The sequence below is a fragment of the Tursiops truncatus genome, chromosome 6 (genome assembly GCF_011762595.2).
Source record: "Tursiops truncatus isolate mTurTru1 chromosome 6, mTurTru1.mat.Y, whole genome shotgun sequence".
NCBI classification, from domain to species: domain Eukaryota; kingdom Metazoa; phylum Chordata; class Mammalia; order Artiodactyla; family Delphinidae; genus Tursiops; species Tursiops truncatus.
The window spans coordinates 9,950,736-9,963,857 of NC_047039.1; the positions used below are offsets into that span (position 1 = coordinate 9,950,736).

Sequence of the window (13,122 nt, forward strand, 5' to 3'; positions counted from 1 at the left end):
ATTCTCCAGCACGAATCCTTGCAAACCACTTTTGACACATTTGATCAGTCACAGCACCTTCTCCATTCACTGCACAAATCTTTTTTGACATTTCAGTTGTGTTTTTACCATTTTTGAAATAATAAAGTATAATATGCCAAAAATGTTGCTGCTTTCCTTCCATCTTCAATATTAAAATGGCTACACAAAAATTCACCAATTTTAATGTCTTTTTTAAATGCACACTGATATGACAGCTGTCACAATACAGTCTAACAAAATTGTTTCGAATGAAGTTAAAGACAACTAAGTGCTATTAGAGCCATCTTAAGGAAAAAACCGAACGAACCTTTTGGCCAACCCAATAGCAGAGAGCCAGGGATTTGAAACTAACATTAAAAAAGGTGGTTTGGTCAGTCTAAATCACTAGTCAGAAAGGCTCAAATTAATGTTTTTCCTTTAAAAGCTACAATATCCTTGTTTTTAGAATAGTATCCAATCCTATTAATATAAAAATATGACTAGCTTTGTATGTATACTTACAACCTAAGTTAGTATACTTTGAAAGTGAACATGTATACATTTTATAACAATAGTTTGTATATTTTTCTGATTAATTTTGCATTAACTTCTGAAAGTATCATGGTTTGATGTTTATGCTTATTAAAGCTAATAAAAGTCATGGTTAAATGAGGAGGAAGACCATTTTCAGCTTAACAGCTTAATCATGGGAATTTGGGAAACATTTTTGCTGTGCTATATGTGTGGAATTTCAAAACTGTTTTGAAAAATAAGATGCTTAAAATTCAGAAAATTGATTGTACATGGCTAACGAGATTAAGAAATGCTGACTTTGGAGTCAGACATCCTGGACTGAATCTCAGCTCTGCTACTTAACGTGTGATGTGGAGCAAGTTACGTAATTGTCCTCTGCCTCAGTAAAGTGGAGATTATAGTAGTACCTGCCTATAGGTTGTTATGAGGATTAAGTGAGTTAAAATATGTAAAGTGGCAGTGCCTGGTGTACAGTTAACCTTATGTAAAAAGTTAGCTATTACTTTGACTCTTACTGTTACTGTTATTATGGCCTGTATTCAAGTTGTAGTCCATGGTATATTTGTGAGCTATAACTTCATAAAGGAAGTAAAATTTTTTTTAAAATTTATTTTATTTATTATTTTTGACTGCGTTGGGTCTTCGTTGCTGCGCGAGGGCTTTCTCCAGTTGCGGCGAGCAGGGGCTACTCTTCGTTGCGGTGCATGGGCCTCTCATTGCAGTGGCTTCTCATTGTGGAGCATGGGCTCTAGGTGCACGGGCTTCAGTAGTTGTGGCACACGGGCTTCAGTAGTTGCGGCTCGCGGGGTCTAGAGCACAGGCTCAGTAGTTGTGGCACATGGGCTTAGCTGCTCTGTGGCATGTGGGATCTTTCCGGACCAGGGCTCGAACCCACGTCCCCTGCATTGGCAGGCGGATTTTTTTTTCTTTTAAAATAGATGTTGAGGGTAGGAGTTTATTAGTTTATTAATTTATTTTTGCTGTGTTGGGTCTTCGTTTCTGTGCGAGGGCTTTCTCTAGTTATGGCAAGCGGGGGCCACTCTTCATCGCGGTACGCGGGCCTCTCACTATCGCGGCCTCTCTTGTTGCGGAGCACAGGCTCCAGACGCGCAGGCTCAGTAGTTGTGGCTCACGGGCCTAGTTGCTCCGCGGCATGTGGGATCCTCCCAGACCAGGTCTCGAACCCGTGTCCCGTGCATTAGCAGGCAGATTCTCAACCACTGTGCCACCAGGGAAGCCCCCTAAAAATTTTTTAAACCAAAATATATTCAGTACTTGAGTATACATGCCTATCAAGAAATTACCTAGTTCTAGAAAAATTTCAGCTTTGCAAAGTCAGAAACTTTATTTTGTCTAGTTTGCCCAAAGTTGGTGGGGCTCTTAGGGACTAACATGCCATGTGTTAGAGAGATAGCCCCTTAATTTTAAGTTTACAGTGAACAAAATATTAATCCCTGTCATCCGGGCTTCTCCGTAGTATCAACCAACTGGGGAAGCCAGGTTAAAACAGTGCTTGTGAACATAGGGTAAGAACAAAGGGACGTTTTATTAAATATGGAGAAGATTAAGGACAGACTCTTTCTATTCCACAGCACTCTACTGAAACACCCTAGAGACTGAAACACTTGTATCCACCAGTTGGGTCTTTTTCTTCTATGTATAGTACTAGATACACATTGACAGATTTGATCTATTTGTTTTCTCTTGCAGAGCCATACTGCTTATACTAGTAGTACGTTAAATGTCTTTTTCGAATTACCCTTTTGCACTAAACCAATTTAGTTTTCTAGACTGGTCCATGGGCTTTCCCAAATCTTCAGCACTATATTTACAAATCATCTTTTAGGGTTAATAAGTGACTAATTCATTATCTATTCTTAGTAGATTTTTACAAGTGTGATTCTCAGTGTGTGATTCTTCACATTTAGGAGCCCTTTAAGTCCCTTTTATCACTAGTTACAATAATACCATGATGTAGAACAGTCCCTTTTTAAATAGCTAAATACATCTTTAAGCCTTATTTTGTTTGAATTATGTCTTAAAACATGAAAATTTTATCTTATAATAAAATGTTAATGCTAGTGCTTGTCACCATGATAGGACAAAACAGTTTCTTAGGCTAAGTTTTATCTTCTGCCTTTTGCCTCATTCCCTCCTCTACCCACCAGGCAGGCCTTTGCTGCTCACTCTGGCTAAAAAATTGAGATACTTAAAATGTTTTCAAAGGGAGTGAGGTGTGATTTCTCATGGAGAGTGGCAGCCTCCACTTTATGAAACAGTTGTGTTATGAAAGTTATGTTTCTGTGAGTTTGGAAATGGGAATGCATTTTCCGATAGGTATTGACAGTTGTTTCTAGGAGAAAGGCTGTTCTATTAAAAAGAGTGACTAGTTTGGCCCACAACTCATACGGTAAAGTTTGCTTGTTTGTTTTTGCTGTGCGTGTATGGAGATAAAGAATGCATTGACTATCAGTAACTAATATACTTTGGCGTCACTGTGCCAAAGGTGCCAGCAGTTTTATCCACCGTTGTTTTTGCACCATCAATGCAAATATCAACACAGTGAAGAAGGCAAATGTCTTAGTATTTTATGAAAATAGTTTTGACCTCAAGACCCACTGAGAAGCTCTAGGAAACTCTCAGGAGTCCTCAGACCACAATTTGGGAGCCAAAGTTAGACTGAATGGATGTCTTTGGTTTATTTTTAAACTACTTTATTGAGATATAATAAACATATCATATAATTCATACCTTTAAAATGAACAGTTTCAATGGTTTTTATTATAGTTACCAGCACAATTATTTAATTTTATGACATCTTTATCACACTGTTAATCTATGTTCCGTCTCTAGGTTTGAGATTTACCTATTCTGGACATTTCATACAAATGAAATACAATTTGTGGTCTTCTGTGATTGGCTTCTTCTTAGCGTAATGTTTTTGAGGTTTATCCATGTTATAGCATTTATTGGTACTTATTCCTTTTTATGGTGGAATAATATTTCATCATATTCTATTTTGTTTATCCATTCATCAGTTGATGGATATTTGGGTTGTTTCCACTTTTTGGCTATTATGAATAATGCTGCTGTGAACATCTGTATACAGGTCTTTCTGTGGACATATGTTTCTGTTTCTCTTAGATAGATGTTCAGGAGTGGACTTTCTGGGTCATATGGTACCTCTGTGCTTAACATTTCGAGGAATTGTCAGACTGTTTTCCAAAGCGGCTGCACCGATTTACATTTCCACCAGCAGTGTATGAGGATTCCAGTTTCTTTGGCGTTTAAAGAACGCTCGTTTACTGTAAGGAAAATGGTGGTGACTCTGGCTAATTGGAGAGTGTATACCCTGCCCGAAGGCATTCAGATTACAATTAAAATAATTGAGCAAAGTTTTAAAAAATACAGTGTATAAAAAGGTTTAAAGAATAAAACACTTAGGCACCTGTCACTCAGTTTAATAAATCATTACCAATACAGTTAAAGCCTATTGTGAACAGCCTCCAATTTTAATGCCTTTCTTCTCCACCACAGTTAACAACTTTTCCAGAATTTGGTTTTTATCTTTCTATTTCTTTACATTTTCACTATGTGTGTTTGGAAATTGTTTGTACAATACTATGTGTCCACAAATGCCTTTTTCTAGTAAAGGGTCAGAGAGATATGTGACTCAAAAAAGACTGACTACTAAAGTATAATGCCTGATTTTTTAAGAAAATAAATTTATTTATTTTATTTATTTTTGGCTGTGTTGGGTCTTCGTTGCTGCGTGTGGGCTTTCTCTAGTTGTGGCGAGCGGGGGCTACTCTTTGTTGCGGTGCGCAGGCTTCTCATTGTGGTGCCTTCTCTTTGTTGTAGAGCATGGGCTCTAGGTGCGCGGGCTTCAGTAATTGTGACATGCGGGCTCAGTAGTTGTGGCTTACGGGCTCTAGAGCTCAGGCTCAGTAGTTGTGGTGCACGGGCTTAGTTGCTCCGTGGCATGTGGGATCTTCCCAGAGCAGGGATCGAACCCACGTCCCCTGCACTGGCAGGCGGATTCTTAACCACTGCACCACCAGGGAAATCCCTAATGCCTGATTTTTAAAGGCAAAAAAAAATTATATTAAGAGAAGCCAAAAATAATATCACAAGTTTATGTTGGGGCGGAAAGCTAATTGTTCATATTTTGTCAAATACGCTGTTCCTCCTTTTTTCCTCTTAAAAAACCAAAATAAAAAAAAAGCTTTTTTTCCCTTCTCACCTATTGTTTGCAGTGAATTCCAAACAAGCGTTGCAGTGAAAATTGTTTTACTGTACCTCCAAGTCTGAGACACTGTGGATCAGTGAGCTATGCCTGTTCAGAGGTGCTGCTTTAAACAACAGAACTGAAACCTGAAAGGAAAAGAAGTTCTTAGTATAAATTGTACTGAGAATCCCTTGGTCAGTTAATCCATTTTCTTCTTTAGCCCTCTGTTTTCTATCGTGTGTGTGTGTGTGTGTGTGTGTGTATAATTAACACTACAACCGTTAATATACTAACTTAGAGTTTCTCTTATAATTCTTTATTACCCTGCCCCACCAAGTGTAAGCTGTTATTATTATTATTACTCTTATTATTTGGCCATGTGTCCTGTGGGATCCCAGTTCCCTGACCAGGGATTGGACCCGCACCCACGGCAATGAAAGCGCTCAGTCCCAACCACTGGATCACCAGGGAATTTCCCAAGTGTAAGATTTTTAAGACCAGGATTTTCTGAAGTAGAAAACATTTGGAGGGTTAGACTTCAAAATCGTAATGAACCTGAACACTGATTTCTGTGATATTTTGTGAAATGGCCTGTTCTTTAGTACATGTGGGAGAGACTTTCCAAGATGGATGGAGTTAGCTGTAGATGACACAAATATGCAGATATTTTTCTTGTTTTCTTGTAAAACTATGGGGCTTTCCACTCCTTCCTGTTTGGTTATGTTTAACCTAATGATAAATTGATAGTGTGAGGGTTATAACTGCCAGTCTAGTGCAAAGAATGTCTGAGATGTTGATCTTAACCAGCACTTGTCAGAAAGGTCATTAAAACTCTTTTTATTCCTTCTAATTGCTTACCAGACATCAGATCTTAGTCAAGATCCTTAGGTAATTAATGAGTTCTAATATGAGCAAAGTATATCCAGTCCTTGTTTGGAGGTTCAGAGTACTCTGTTCTTGGTAGATGAATGAATATATGCAGAATATATATATATCAGATAGATGCAGAATTAAGTGATGTTGACCCATGTACATACATTTCTCTTGCAAATGTATTGTGTAATACTGCTGAGGGGAGGGCCTAATGCCAATAAGTGCTTTGAAATATATGAAGTCATTTTCAGACTAATTCCTTGTTAGGAGAAGGCATCATTAGGTCATATTAGATAATGACTTTTAAAATTTCTGTACTGTTATATGGATGCTACTTTAAGTAAAGATTTTAATTGAAGGAAGTCATGCAAAGTGTAATTATGGTATATACAATAGATCGGTTTATTCTCTCTGCTGTGAAATGACTTGAGTGAGGCTAATAATTCTGCCCAAATAGAATTTACTCCTCTGGAGAATAGTATGTGGTATGTTTTAATTTCATAAAGGGACTCTTCCTCGGGAAGCCTGTCTGCCCTGATTATGTCAGAGTAAAGTGGGGAGAACAGTGTCCTATGTACTCTGATATTTTAGAGAATTCCTCCCCATCTTTTTAAAAAGTACTGTGGCCATTGAGTGTATAAACCATTTACTACTTTTGAATGTATCTGGGAAAATGAATCGGGAAGACTCTTAAAAGTTAAAAAGGTAATAAAATATGTATGGTTGAATTCATGTTATTTCATGGTTAATAGCACATAATCAAATAGCAATAAATACAGATTTTTCAAAGTTTTACCAGCAAAAGCTAGTAGGTTGCTAAAATGAACTGTTTGATAGCTGTAATATTAGTAAACCTGTCTGAACAAAATTAGACTGTTTTAGTAGAATTTGTGAAATCTTAGCATTGTCATTGGGTATGTATCTATCTTGTTTATGCTTTTATTGGTACAGCAATAAGAAGAAATAAGCTGTTTTTCTTAATTCAAGAAAAGAGTCTTTATCACTGTGCTTGAAATACTGCTTGGATACTAACATTTGATATAATGAGGATGCAGGGTTATGTGTATGTGTGGCTGGTTACTAGATTAAGTTATAGCTAATACGAATTAAATGTTTTGAATTTCCCCAGAATTCTGGATTCACCATAAAATTATCAGATGCCATATGATATACTAGATAAGACATCTAATTACGAATAAAGTTTAGGTAAAACTATCAAGTCCCACTATTGATGTTTTTAAAATTTGTCTTTGTTGTTTGTTTGGCAATACTTTTTTTTTAGGGCTCTTTGTCTCAATCTCCAGTTTAGGAGTTGTTGCTAATATAAACAAAATGTTGAATAAGGATCTAGACTTACGTTTTAAAGATAGAGGTAGCAGGACTTCCCTCGTGGTCCAGTGGTTAAGACTCCACGCTCCCAGCTCCCAATGCACAGGGTACAGGTTCGATCCCTGGTCGGGGAGCTAAGATCCCACATGCCGCATGGCGCGGCCAAAAAAAACTAACCAAAACCCTCCACACACAAAAAGATGGAGGTAGCAGTATTCTATGAGGAAATGTGCCATGAGAAACCATTCCACCCAAAAAGTTGCTGCGTCACAATATCTTAGGAATCTTTCTGATCCATTCAGCAGCTGAACATCAACCCTTTGCCAAGTACCAAGCTAAAAGTTAGGATAATCTTTATTAATCCTTAGTTCCATTACATTGTGGTGAAATTATTTTTAGCACACAGTATCTATAAACATACTAGTAAAATAAAAAACAAAGCAAAACAGAAAAGTAGAAAGGGAAGTTGAATTATTCTCTTGTGGACTTTGTAAGTCTGCATTTTTGCAGGCTCAGACTTGAAATGATTCTATTGTCTAATTTTGAGCATTGTGCCTTTTCTTATGAGAGTGATATTTAGCTAAAAATGAAAAATTATTTCTTTTGCAAGTTAATAGTGTAGAGTTCTGGAGCCCTTTATCCTACCTCCTTAGAATTCATTAAAGAACTATCTTGTGTGATGGTGAATTTCACTTTTTACCAAACCTAATTTATGTATACTTATATTAAATAAAAAATTCTATAGAATGAGTAATAATTACGAGTAGTAATAATCTTTACCTTCACGTATTGACCCATAAATGAAACAGATCAGTAATGCTTTTGTTCCACTTTTAGGAAAACAAGAATTTACAAAAGATCATGGGGTAGGTAGAAGTTGTATTTGCCATTTAATTAAAAAACCTCTTTGTTATGGAGAATTAAAAGATATGCCAAAGTAGACAGAATAGTATAATAGGCTGCCTGTTGCCCAGCCCTCAAAGCCATTCACCTGTGGCTAATACCGTCCTATCCACATCTTCAGCTCTTTCCTTTTTCCCACATTATTTTGAAGTAAATTCCATTTTACCCACAAGTATTTTAATATATCTTTATTATTTTTAACATAACCAAAATACCATTATTACACCTTAAAAATTAACAGTAGTTATGCAGTAGCATCAAAGTTTCAGTCAGTGTTCACATGTCCAATTGTTTCATGAAGTTTTTTCCCCAGAGTTTGTTTTGAAGAGCATCCATGGCGATTGGGTTATATGTCTTTTACTTTATTGGTTCCTTGGCTGTTGAAGAAATGGGGTCATTCGTTGTGTTGGTGGGTTAATAAGTGAATTTATTACAGAGGATGTACTGTGCTTATTTAGTCAGCTGCCAAATCTTGATTTTTCTTGTGAATATTTTTATCCTGACATTCCTTTCTATTCTCTCTGACGTTACCCTAGTTAGTACCATAATTGCCTTATATTTAGCCTTCTGACTGGTTTCTGGAACCTTCCTTCAAGCCTGCTCCTGCTTCCTGTAGTCTGTCTTTTCAATTTGGAGCCTTTATTATTTCTACTAATTAAGAAATATCACTGCCTGGGTGACATCTTTTATGTGTTCATGCCTCCCTGTTTTCTAATGCTTGTACTGTTTAGCTTTATCGTATGTCTTTTGAGTCCCCCTCCCCTTTGAGACTGTGGTTACTTGAAATCCGGGACCTCTTCTTATTCTTCGTGCCTCGTACAGTGCTTTGCAGGCAGAAGGTGCTCTGTAAATGTCTCTTGATTGATTATAACTGTTCTGTTAGTGCTTGTTCTCCAAAGCTCCCCGTTCTCATATTTGCCCCAATTAGTAGTTGGAAAGGTGATTTGTGAGTCTGGGAGTTGGATTTTATTTTATTTTATTTTTTAAAGCATTTATTTATTTATTTATTTGGCTGTGTCGGGTCTTATTTGCCGCATGCAGGATCTAGTTACCTGGCCAGGGATTGTACCCAGGCCCCCTGCATTGGGAGCTTGGAGTCTTAACCGCTGGACCACCAGGGAAGTCCCAGGATGAAGAGTATTTCTCAAGACAATAGTAGGGCCTGATGAGCCATTTCCATCCACTCCACCATATAGGGTGCGGTTTTCTAGAAAGAGAGATTCTTGTCCACTGGATCCGGTCTCTCGTTTACTCTCTTGGCACCATAGCTTTTGTTTTGCTTTTCTTGTTTTGACAACAACCTTCTGTTCCAGTGATGTTCATTGATGATATTTTAAGTGTGCTGTTTCCTGGTGATCTAATATTAGGACCATACTGTAGGATAAATTTCCTTGGGAAGAATTTCCCGAAGATTAAACAATTTGTGACATATAGATGTTGCAAACGGGGGTGCCGTAGGCTACATTTACCCATAGATGTTTGTTTGGCCTGTAGTTTCAATGTTTAAAAATATGGGGGTTTCATAAGAAAATTCAGATTTGCAGTTTTTCCTAAACAACCTGAAAATCTGGCATCACTGGGCTTTCTGCCTCCTTTGACAAGGTCATGAGCTCTTCAGGTCCCCAGCTGGTGGACACCCTCATTTATGTTATTTGCCTGGTCCCTGTGGACCTTTCCATCCAACCCTTGGTGTAGATCCTTAACGGCTTTGGTCACAAAACATGTCCTTTCCTGACCTTGGCCCTGGGTTTGGGGCTCACATTTCTTTTTGAAACTCTTAACTTCTGCACTGTGAAGATGGTATGTTCTCAATTTTTCTTTAGTTTATTAAGTTTAGCCATGTGACTTCTATAATTGTTGATATGACTTTATAAATTACCAAGTGTTCAGCGTAACACATTATTGATTTGCAAAAATGTAAAACAGTGCTACTCTTCAGTAAATATATATTTATATAAATATAAATATTTTTGAGAATAGTGTTAGTTTTTCTTAAATGTTATTTATGTTAACATGTAATCTTGCTATGTTAAATGAATTAATAACATTTTAAACTTAAATATGTTTCTCAGCTTTAATTTCTAATGCAAAAAAAACTTCTGTAGGCTAACCCATGTAAAATGAAGCTTTTTAGGGTCCTCAGTTGTTTAAGAGTGTAAAGGAGTCCTGATACCAAAGAGTTTGAGCATCTCTGATACTAAAGGGTAATGTGTTAGCCCAGGTTAATCAGAATTGTCTAAGGTATTCACCAAAATTTTAGAACATAATCATTTTTTCCCTTGTAAGCAATATCATGTAAATCAACAGTAGGTCCCTGCAAAAGTTTATTGAATCCATGGTGTTTCTGAAGTGTATAACATTATTTAACTAAGACATTTAGGCATATAATTCTGTGAATTTGGAGTTCTAACTTAGAATGCCAAGAAATTTAACCCTTTACCTTTTGGGATAGGGGGCCAGGGATTCCCTGGTTCTAAGCCTTTCTGATTGTTCTCTTGCTCTTGGTAGAGAGAGTTTGTTGCATAAACAGTGGGGAGAGGATTTGAAGAACTGAGATGGAATTTTGGTGTGATTTGAGATTTTGGTGGGGGGGACTTTTAAACAAGATTCAGATGCTAGAGGGGTGAGAGAATGAGCAGTTGTAGAGAAGAAAACTGGGGTTCCTTGGAGGCGAGAAGGGGATGAAATAATCCTACCTGCTTCCCTTTGTGGGTAGACAACCTGGAAAAGCAGATGCTGTGCCACAGTTTCCTGAAGGCTCTCTCCCTCTCCCAGTTTTGTCTTTCTGTCCATCCACCCCTTACCTCCCCCCAACCTCCCACCCGAAAGCAGGGAGGGAAACTTTTTTCCTTCCTCTCTCCACTTCAGCTTACTCTGTCTCATCATTATAGAGTCCTCACCTTACATCACTGGAGTAATAGAACAGTTAAAGCAAGATATGGGTGGAGAAGAGGAACTGTTTTGCTTTTGCTTGGTGAGATAGAAAGGGAGGTAGGCAGGATGAAGAGAGAGTCCCAGCAGCCATAATGAGGGTGGGGGATTCCTGGACCAGTTTGGTTGGGCAGCCGTCCAGGTAGAACAGTATGTGTAGCCAGGACACACGCATCTCTTTATTCTCTAGTTGCAAATACCTGTCTTGTCTCTCCAACTGTTTTTAAAATCCCTTTGGGTTAGGAATTGGATCCTAACTAATTATCCTTATAGTTCAAAGGATTTATAGGTATAGAATATCTGTATGTGTTAGGATCTAGCAGAGGGTTAGGCTCACAGGTGCTCGAGCAGTACTTTTAGATTGAAAAACATCATGTATATTGTCCTGTTGCCCTAAGAAGAGATTGGAAAGTCCTTAGCATATGTCTCATAAAATGGTGTACAACTGGGAGAGGCTCTGAAGGTCTTGCAAGAGTATATTCAGAGAAGATAAGATTAGATGTGATTTTAACTGTAGTTAAACCATAGTTTAACTGATTATTGGAGGGGCTTTGGCCTACAGTTTCCACTGCCTGAGGAGAGCTAGTTCTGATGGCTCTCTTGGTCTCTGCTCTGCCTTTCAAGAAGGAGCTCCTCTGGGCATAAGACTCCCAGGATAGGTCTGTTCTCCGTAGGGTGGGTTATGTGATGTTCCTGTGTCTACCAGGATATTTAAAGGGGACAGAAAAGGCAGGAAAAGAGTATATATTAAAAAGAATATATATATTTATAGATGTATAACTGAATCACTTTGCTGTACCTATGAAACTACTAACACATCTGAAACTACTAATTGTAAATCAATATTTCAAAAAAATTTAAAAAATGATCTGAAACAAGCAAGAAACCTATGACAAAAAATCTGGTTACTGTCTACAAGGTGGAATTATTTGATTATAAATTTGTATATCAAAAACTTTAATAAATTTTTTTTTTTTTTTTTTGGCTGTGTTGGGTCTTCACTGCTGTGTGCAGGCTTTCTCGAGTTTCGGCGAGCAGGGGCTACTCTTCATTATGGTGTGCGTGCTTCTCATTGCAGTGGCTTCTCTTGTTGCAGAGCACAGGCTCTAGGCGCGTGGGCTTCAGTAGTTGCGGCTCACAGGCTCTAGAGCACAGGCTCAGTAGTTGTGGCGCATGGGCTTAGTTGCTCCACGGCATGTGGGATCTTCCCCGACCAGGGCTCGAACCTGTGTCCCCTGCATTGGCAGGCGGATTCTTAACCACTGTGCCACCAGGGAAGTCCCTAATAAAATTTAAAAATATTCCTAAGTAAAAAAGATAGATAACTGTCAAGATTTCAGATGTCAGCAGAATGCAGTCACTGTAAAGGAGAAAAGGATGGCAAGACTAGTTTTATTTTTATTTTTACTCATAAGTAATTCAAATTTCAGGATACCTGTCAGTTTTATGTAGCTGGTAAGTCTTTGGAAGTTGAATCTGTAATGCATAACAAGTTTTGACTGGAGGTTTTTGTTTTGCAAACTGGGATTTTTATAGCAGTTTTATGTAATTATACATATGTATCTAAATCTGCATTAAAGCAGATCATTTCCTCTTTATTGTTTAGATGGAATGAACATTTGCAAGGTTATAAAGTGTTTTTTAATCAATTTTTTTATTGAAGTATAGTTGAATTACAGTGTTGTGTTAGTTACTGCTGTACAGCAAAGTGACTCAGTTATACATATATACACATTCTTTTTCATATTCTTTTCCACTATGTTTTTTCACAGGATATTGAATATAGTTCCCTGTGCTATACAGAAGGACCTTGTTGTTTATCCATTCAAGTGTTTTAAAAAATAAATTTTACCCTATGAAATGAAAACCATCTTAAGAATCTGTAGTAGTAGCTACTGCTCATATAATTGCACTTTTATTATTTTGTCAGACTTAACATACTCCTCTGTGTAGAAAACTGGGTGAGCTATGTTTTGGTCATGTGTAACAAACTTCCTTGCTCGCTTTTATTCTCATCAAATGTTACCACAACAGAAACCCCATATGTAAGCAAGATCTTTGTTCAGTTATTACTCCCACTTAGCCACTAGTGAGTCATAGCCGCCCTTGCAATCTGCCATGTTCTTTCGGGAATCAGAAACTGCCGTAAAATAGGGGGAACCAGACATTGAATATACGTTTGGTACTATTTGCGTGAATGTCTTTTCTCTGAAAGTTAGATTTATTAGGACTGAACCTGTATGCTAGCCTTTATCCACTCACATCGGGAAGGATGCTTAAAAGTAGGATACTGGGACAGAGACTGGTTCAAGATTGAGTCATAC

The 13,122-nt window shown here is 37.7% G+C and overlaps 1 protein-coding gene across 6 annotated transcripts in view; it reads left to right on the plus strand.

Annotated features, from left to right (window-relative positions):
• Positions 1-13,122, plus strand: part of KIF13B (kinesin family member 13B) — a 187,153-nt gene that overhangs the window by 22,324 nt on the left and 151,707 nt on the right. The window contains exon 2 of one of the 6 annotated variants that reach the window (XM_019941377.3): positions 4,791-4,956. The exons of the other annotated variants lie outside the window; for them this stretch is intronic. The gene's annotated coding sequence lies outside the window, so the exon portion shown is untranslated. The remainder of the gene's footprint in view (positions 1-4,790; positions 4,957-13,122) is intronic. 6 annotated transcript variants of the gene reach the window in all.